Source organism: Colius striatus, chromosome 5 (genome assembly GCF_028858725.1).
Source record: "Colius striatus isolate bColStr4 chromosome 5, bColStr4.1.hap1, whole genome shotgun sequence".
In the NCBI taxonomy this organism is placed as follows: domain Eukaryota; kingdom Metazoa; phylum Chordata; class Aves; order Coliiformes; family Coliidae; genus Colius; species Colius striatus.
Window position 1 is genome coordinate 7,259,556 of NC_084763.1, and position 7,698 is coordinate 7,267,253.

At 41.3% G+C, this 7,698-nt stretch overlaps 1 protein-coding gene across 4 annotated transcripts in view; it reads right to left on the minus strand.

Annotated features, from left to right (window-relative positions):
- The window catches only part of DNAJC13 (DnaJ heat shock protein family (Hsp40) member C13), a 55,250-nt gene extending 51,002 nt beyond the window's left edge, over positions 1 to 4,248 (minus strand). For all 4 annotated transcript variants that reach the window (XM_061997326.1, XM_061997325.1, XM_061997324.1 and 1 more), the window contains exon 1: positions 4,039 to 4,248. The gene's annotated coding sequence lies outside the window, so the exon portion shown is untranslated. The remainder of the gene's footprint in view (positions 1 to 4,038) is intronic.
- Between the last annotated feature and the right edge of the window lie 3,450 nt (positions 4,249 to 7,698).

Genomic DNA, 7,698 nt, shown 5'->3' on the forward strand with positions numbered 1-7,698 from the left:
ACTATTAATCAAGTTCAGCCATGCTGCCAGTATAGACCATATCGGCCTGCATAGTCATATCATGTTAATTTCCAAAACTACAAGAACATTCTTGTCACTTTCACCTCTTCTTCCTTTATTCAAGATGACTGTAAAATGTTGACTGAATGGACATAAAAATGGACTTAAATTATATCTTTCACTCAAAGACATCTGGGACAATAAGGCTGCAATTTTAATGATCACCTTAGTGTCCTCAGGTACCTGGTCATAGAAAAATCAGAACTTCAAAGGTTATTTGAACATATTACAGCACAGCCATTAGCTCATAGCTAGTACTTATGGCTATCAAAGGTTTGATAGTAAAGAAACACTTAGTTCATTATTTTTTCTATTTTTACTGGAGCAGAGGCATCAAGTACTTTGAAAGTAACAGGTTATAAACATGTTTCAACTGATTGACAGAGAGAACACTGAATGCAAAGTACAGCCAAATAATCTGAAGTTCCTGCAGGCAAAATATTGTCCATGACTTGCACCTTCTTTTGAGAGTTTAACTAAAGCACTCCTCTGTCAACTAGATATTTTAATTAGCTTCTTCACAAGACAGAAGTTCAGCAATGCTTTCCTATTTGGTTCTTGCAGTACTGTAAATAACAGTGAAACAGGTTTTGATGGAAAGAGTGGAAACCACATGTTCGTGCACTCCAGGTACCAGAAATAGCAACTCCTAAAATTAAGGGGCCTGAAGTGCTTGCTGCCAGGGCTCCCCTAGCCTCAGAGTTTAAGCTGCATGAATAGGTGTATTACACAAGCTGTGTTCAACTTGCATATGCTTTCCACTTTTCCAGGATTTCACATTCTTTAGACAAAATTGCCATCTGGGAAAACAGAATCTATTTCAGGAAACAAGAGAAAAGTCAGACTCAAACTAACACTTGTAAAGATAAAACCAAAGCTGTGACCTTGCAGGCATCAAAGTTATAAGCATAACTGTAATTACACGTGTCCCTCAGTTTAAATAAAGTCAGAAGTTTGGACGTGGTCTAAAGTTCAGTACAGAATTCAGACTGACTTCCTTCCTAAACATATTGTTCCTCTACTATCACAAAGCCTTCATATCTTTCTTAAGTGAAGATTCAACCTATGCTAAGGTAGCACTCGAGAGCCCCAGACAGGATTATTGTTCTGTTCCACTGGGGAAAAAGGGAAGAGAAATGCTAATAAGAAACTGAGATTTCTTTAGGAGAAGATGAAGAGAAGTGCTGGTAAAGCAAGATTTCTTTCTAAAGACTTCTCTGGGAGAGGGAAGGCATACCAAGAGGATAAAAAGAGAGACTAATGAAAAGAAATGAGAGCAAAGCACTGAAAAAACTCCAAGGTTCCCTTAATCTGTGGTTCCACATACCTATCTTTTATCTTCAAGGCCTGAAGCCTGATTTCCAGTCATCTATTCAAATGTAGCTTTAAGGGCATTATTTAAATAAATGAGTTTTTCTGCACTGAAATGTTTTAAGACAGCTAGGTTTCATCTGCATCTTTCACTGCTGGGTGTTCTAACTGGCAGTTTTGCTTTCAGACAGAGTCTTTAACAGACACTAAACCTTTTTCTCTTCCCCAACCAGAACTCTGCTCTTAAAAGTACTACTACAACCCAATTAACTGTGGAAATAGATTTCTTAATCTGTTGTGCAGTCCTTTGTGTAAGGAGAGAAAGAGACAAGACCAACCAGATCCTTAAAATAAGGATCAGTATAACTTGCCTCCGTGACAGCAGCCTTGCCACATGACTATAGTCTAGGATGCAAGGAGGTTGACAATTTCAACCTTGCTACTACCAGAAATGACAGTGACTTTAGTGTCTATCCTCCAGATGACTGCTTCCTTTCCCTCACTGAGGACAAAAGCTGAGGATATCCAGCATCTTCCACACTGTTTCTTTTTTTCCTTTTCCATCTACATTTACATTCTGATGTATCAATGAAGCCATCTGATTCACCAGCTAGACAGACATCAGAATAAAAAGGTTTACTCAGTAATGAGGGGGGAAAAAGTGCTTTTTTCAGTTATAGTTTAGCCACCTTGTGATATTTCTTCAGAATATTGTTCCATGTCAAGTTTTCATTGAGGTAGGATAATTGTTAACGGTTTTTTTGGCATGAGAATAGTTTTACAGAAGCAAAATAAGAGGTTAAACAGTTGAAGGTTAACACTTTAAGATGTGGTTGAATGCCAGCTTAAAAATTATTTTATTAAGTCAGTAAGTGAAACACAGAGCTTCAAACACAAGTTAAAAGAAAAGTCATTTGCTCAGTATGAAAGAAGATCTGGTCCTTAAGACCAATTCCTGGCATATCATGCAAAATCTGGAAATAGACAGTGATTTAGTCCCTCGGGAAAAACACGTTTGGAAACTATGAAAAATACCACAGAACACTCAGAGAAGCAAGTAACACATATGAAATGAATCTTTGAACAAACTTATTCCAGCAAGGCGAAGCTACAAAGTGAAGTTCCTGGAAAGTCTATGCTACACAGTGTCTGCAGTGGAAAAGAGCTGCCAGTTATAACAGAAAGGAGGCAGTGATTTCTGGTTAAGTGTTCTAGCACTGGGCTGTCTACAGCAGGTAAGAATTAGACCAAGATGCATATCTATAAACTGAAGCAAGCTAGAGTAATACATAGTTTTTACGTTGATAATACTGACCCTGTTATTTTGAATTAAGCCATGGTACACTGTCTGAATACCATCTTTCTAACTCAATCAAATGATGAAACTCCAACAGTAGCCTATGTAGACCATGTTCTTATCACCAAGAAGAAAATACTTCAAGGAGCTTAAGTTCTAAAAGAAGGGCTATTTTCTGAAAGACACTATTTAATCAGTGCTAAGTAATAGCAAACAAAGCAGCTATCTACTCAATTTCATCTTCTCAGTCTCACTGCTGTAGATCTTACTCGTGAAAGTGCATAAAAGAGGAAAATGCATTTCAGATTACATTAGCTTCAAAAGCAGCCACGGAGCAGAGAATAAATGCATTAATAGTAAGACTCCAAATAAACTTCTATGCCTGTGTTTCCCCCCAAGCAGCATACTCAAATGCTTCCTCAGCTTGAGAGCACTACACTGAAAATAGAAACAAATACTCCCCTCCCAAACTGAAGCACCATGACAACATTTTTACAGCCCGGAGCTTGTCCCTCAGTAGAGACACAGCTATCAAGGTGCAAGCTCCACATCACCTGACAGCAAAAGTCTGTCCCAAAGACTGCTGGCAGCTCACTGCAGACAGAAAACCATTCAGTGTGTCTACTTGTTTTGACTTTCAGAAAGCAAGTGAATAACACCCATGGAAGCAATTCAAACTCTTGGAAAAATAAGCATGTTAAGGGTAGATTTTTTAAAGATATATTTCATTCTGCTCATACTCTTCAGCCATACTATTAGCACTCAGAACAAAATCCTATCTGTGAAAGCAAGTCTACTCATCTCTCCCACACATAAACTGTTTCCCAAAGCATCTCATCATGGGTATATTTTGATCCGGGGCCAGGAGAAAAATAGCGTGTCTCTCCTTAATGGACATTTATCTAGGAAAGAAGACAAATTCTGCCTTGCGGCTACAAAAGCTGCATCAGGTGCTACACACCTTCAGTGAAGCATCAGGCAGGCTGAGGTGAGAGAAAAGCCCAGCTTCTCTTCAGCTGGGAGGTATAGGCAGAGAAGGGCAGGAGAGGAGTGTGTAACACCAGAACAGGTACCGCAGCTGAGGACCAGGGCCTCATGGGCCGGCTGCTCGGCGCCTCAGGCCGCGGCTGCCCCCGCCGCCCGCCCCTCAGCCCGCCGCGGCCGGGGCAAGGCGGGCGGGGACTTTGCCGGCGGAAGCATCTGCCCGGTGGCGGCAGAGAGCGCTGCCTCCAGCCCTGCCCCCGCTCCCCAGCGAGCCCCACGGCCGGGCGCGCCCCCACACACACGGTGCCAAACGGCCCCGCTCAGGGATGGGGAAGGAGGCGGGGACCGCCTCCGCCTCCTCATCTGCCCCCGCCGCTGGGATTTACCTGGCCGGGGAGCCTGCGCTGCCCGAACCTGTCCCACACCAGCACCGCGCTTCTCGCCGCTGCCAGCGATAAGGGTGAAGGGCTACTGAGCGGAGCCCTCCCCCCTCACCTTCCACCTGGCCAGGCGGCAGCCGCTACACCGCTCCAGCTCCCTCAGCGTCTGGCGCTGGAGGCCGCCATCTTAGCTCCGGCAGCAAGACCGCCCTCTCGGCGCAGTCGCCGTCAAGCCCGGGGCCGTCACGGGATGCGGTCAGCTGATATCCTCCCTTCTCTCTCCCTCCCCGCCTCCCGTCACCGCGGAGCCGCCTCATTCACCCGTCCTGCTGCCGGGAACCGGACACGGGGCGAGGGGAAACACACCTCTGCGCATGCACAGAGCCGCAGAGTACAAAGTTCCCCGAGTTCGCCATCACCTCAGGCGCTGGGCGGGAGGAGGAGTGGGGCGAGCCGGGTGTGGGAGCGGCGGGAGGAGAAGCTGAGGGCAGAGTTTCGGGTTGTGGCGGGACAGTGAGTGGTTTTGTTGTTTTACGGGGTTTCTTTTTACTTTCCGTTGTATTTTAACGAGTTTACTCGGTTGGTTTAGGCTACATCAACTAGTTTGGGCTAGTTGGTAGTTTTCAAAGTGTCCAGCTCCTGGAGTCTAGTGATTATTGAGCTGTGGAGGAATGGACAGCTGCAGCACTGTCGGCTTTCTGTGCCTTTGACATCTCCGTACTACATTTTTGAGGCTTGGTACTGGTTTTGTGCTCATCACAGAAGTATGTGGCAAACGAGAGGTCCGTTAATTAAATACAACCTGTTACCACCTCAACAGGTAATAAGTCTGTTTGACAGTGTACGTCATCAAGCCATGAAAGGCCCGTTGAACAATCTAAAAACCAAAGTACGATTTTTAATTGTGCATGTTAATTGTGCAATTGTAAAAGGAATGTTAAATCCCATATTAAAGTTTCTGAATCGCTGGTTTATGTGGTTGGCTCACCACTGTCCAAAGCTGTTAACAGCACTTGCCTGTCAACTTCCCATAGTCTGTACCAGACATAGATTTTCCCAAGGATGTTGTACACTGCTGCAGCATTCTAACAGCTTGCCTTAAAATGTATAAAGACTGATGTAAGTATTCTGAAATATGACTCACATTAGAACACAAGAGCTTACTCTTATCTTTCTTTCAAAACAGTGTTCTGCAACTGGAGAGAAATGAGGATAAAAAATATGATTGGAACTGATTATATTGGAGTAAAAAGAAAAATGAGTAAAATCACAGGTGATATATTGCTGGTTTTTTAATATCCTTTTCATTGTCATGTAAACTACACATACCTTTTACTTTACATATGATATTTAAATACCAATAAGTCATTCTTTTGGTGACTCTAGTCCTCTGAAACTGGGGCACCACTGTAAAATAGTGCTAATGGAAAAATAACATGACTCTGGGGAAGCTGATAAATTACTTTTGGCCACAGAACTTTGAGGGTGAAATGTTTTATTTACATACTAGGAATTTGAGAGGGAGATGATATGAGTTTCTTTGCCTGAGTGCATGGAAGATATTTTGGAGCTACTTGATTAGTTGGCTTGGAGGATTTTTTTGTCTAGGGGAGTTATGCCATAGTAATTGTTAACATAGGTAGGTGAAAGCAAGTAAAGCAACGGCTTGTTAGGTGTTTACTACTTGAGATTAAAGGATAACATTTGTGTAATTGAATTGATGTAACAAATTAGGAATCAGTATTTTCATAGCCAGATTTTAATCAGACTAGATGATCTCTAAAGGTCCCTTGCAGCTCTCATTATTCTATGATTATATTTTAGTGTCTTTATCCAGCTCAAGCTAGTATGTGTTTACCTGTCTATTTTCCTTATACTCTGCCTCTGCTTTTGGACGTGCTTTTGTGTTAAGTAGTGATGTTAACTTTGGTTATAATGAAGAAGAATGAAAAAAGGAAAGGAGGATACAGATTAATAAAATATGAAAGTAGAATCATAATTTTGAAATTATTATTCAGAGAAAAAAAAACAAGCAAGAAGAGTTTGTTTTAGCAGCTCAGATAGGAAGTTGTAGAAATGGCTTGTACAGCATGGCAAAATATCTTCCAGAAACTAAAGTAGATCAGGGTTTCAGAACTGTTTAATTGCAAGGCGTGTGTGAAAGTATAATTGTAGACAACAGCATTCAAGTTTTGTAATTTGTTTTTCCTTGTAAGATAATACTGCTGGATATTTTTAGAGATAGGGCCTTGTTTTCCTGATAACCTAAAGGTTTGTGGAAATCATGGAAAATCGTGTTTTTAACACCATCTTCCCATTCTCATTATTAGACTAAAAGAACATGGGTTTTATGCCTTCTTGAAAGATAAAATATGAAGTTGTTTCAGTCCACTTTTGGAGAAAACAGCCCATCTTCATTGCTTCTAGATCTTTCATCTGAAGGACTACTGCAAATGCCAATCTGACCTTGTCAGTTTAAATACTGTCATTTGCAAAAGAGTTCAGGCCACCTGCAGTCTAGAGAGCAAGATCCAATTATTGAAATCCGGAAGGAATGAAGAGTTCTAGTCCACAACTAAATAATTCAAACTCCACTGGCTATTTCTGTGATCAGCATCTAATCTGAAAGACTGTGGCTTAGAATGGCCGAATTCTTCCAGCCCACCACAGTACAGATACAGTAGAGAGCCAGTGGTAGGATTCTGTGCAACAAGAGTAAACAGAGTGATTGTAGATACAACCTATAATAGGAGAGCAACTATTATTTTTTAAACAGATGTATCGTGGTTTATGACAGTAACAATGAACAAGTTTGTACCCAGCCTGCACACAGCAAGCAAAGGACAAATTAACTCCCTTTCCCAGTGTTGTCTGTAATGATGAGACAGAGCTTTGTGTCAGCTTTTCAGAGAGAGATTCCTCTACCCTTCCTTGTCTTACAAAAAGAGAAGTTCCTGGTAGAATGGGAAACAGACACTTCGTACTCACAACATATTTACAGTGTAGGAGAGTGTAGGACCATCTATTCTGAGACCTACTGTTCTTCTGCCATAAAGTGTTGGGGAACTATCCAGTCTTCTTGAAGATTGTATCTAGTGGTAAACCACATCTGAGTATAAATTTAGGATAGTTAAGAGGGAATATGCTTAATAATTGTAATTTTTTAGGTCACTAGATAACAATAATAATAATACCTTGATGCCTATTTATAGGACTTCACTGATAGAGGAGAGAGGGAAGATTTTCAAAGGAACAAGGGGAAGGTGCAGAAACCAATACAGTAAGATGCCTTTGAAAACCTTGCTCATGAGTCTTGTCACTTTTACTTCTAATTTGTTGCAAATGCCAAAATACATGTTACAGAGAGAGACTTCTGGGAATCAGACTCACATTACTGAATCAGTCTTTGTTCTACTCTTTGTTATCCCAAAGGTGCAGTAGGACTGTACTGACAATTTGCCAGCAGCTTAAAGCTCACATCAAATTTTTATGTATCTTGACATATTTTTTTCCAAAAATAAATGCAGATAATAGTGATAATTTATCTTCTCCATGAGATAAATTAAAAGGTGACTCCTGGATGCTCCCTAGTCATAATTATATATTTCCTGATAGACTTGTTAAATAATAATTGTTTTCAGCTAATAACTGCAGCCTAAGCTAATT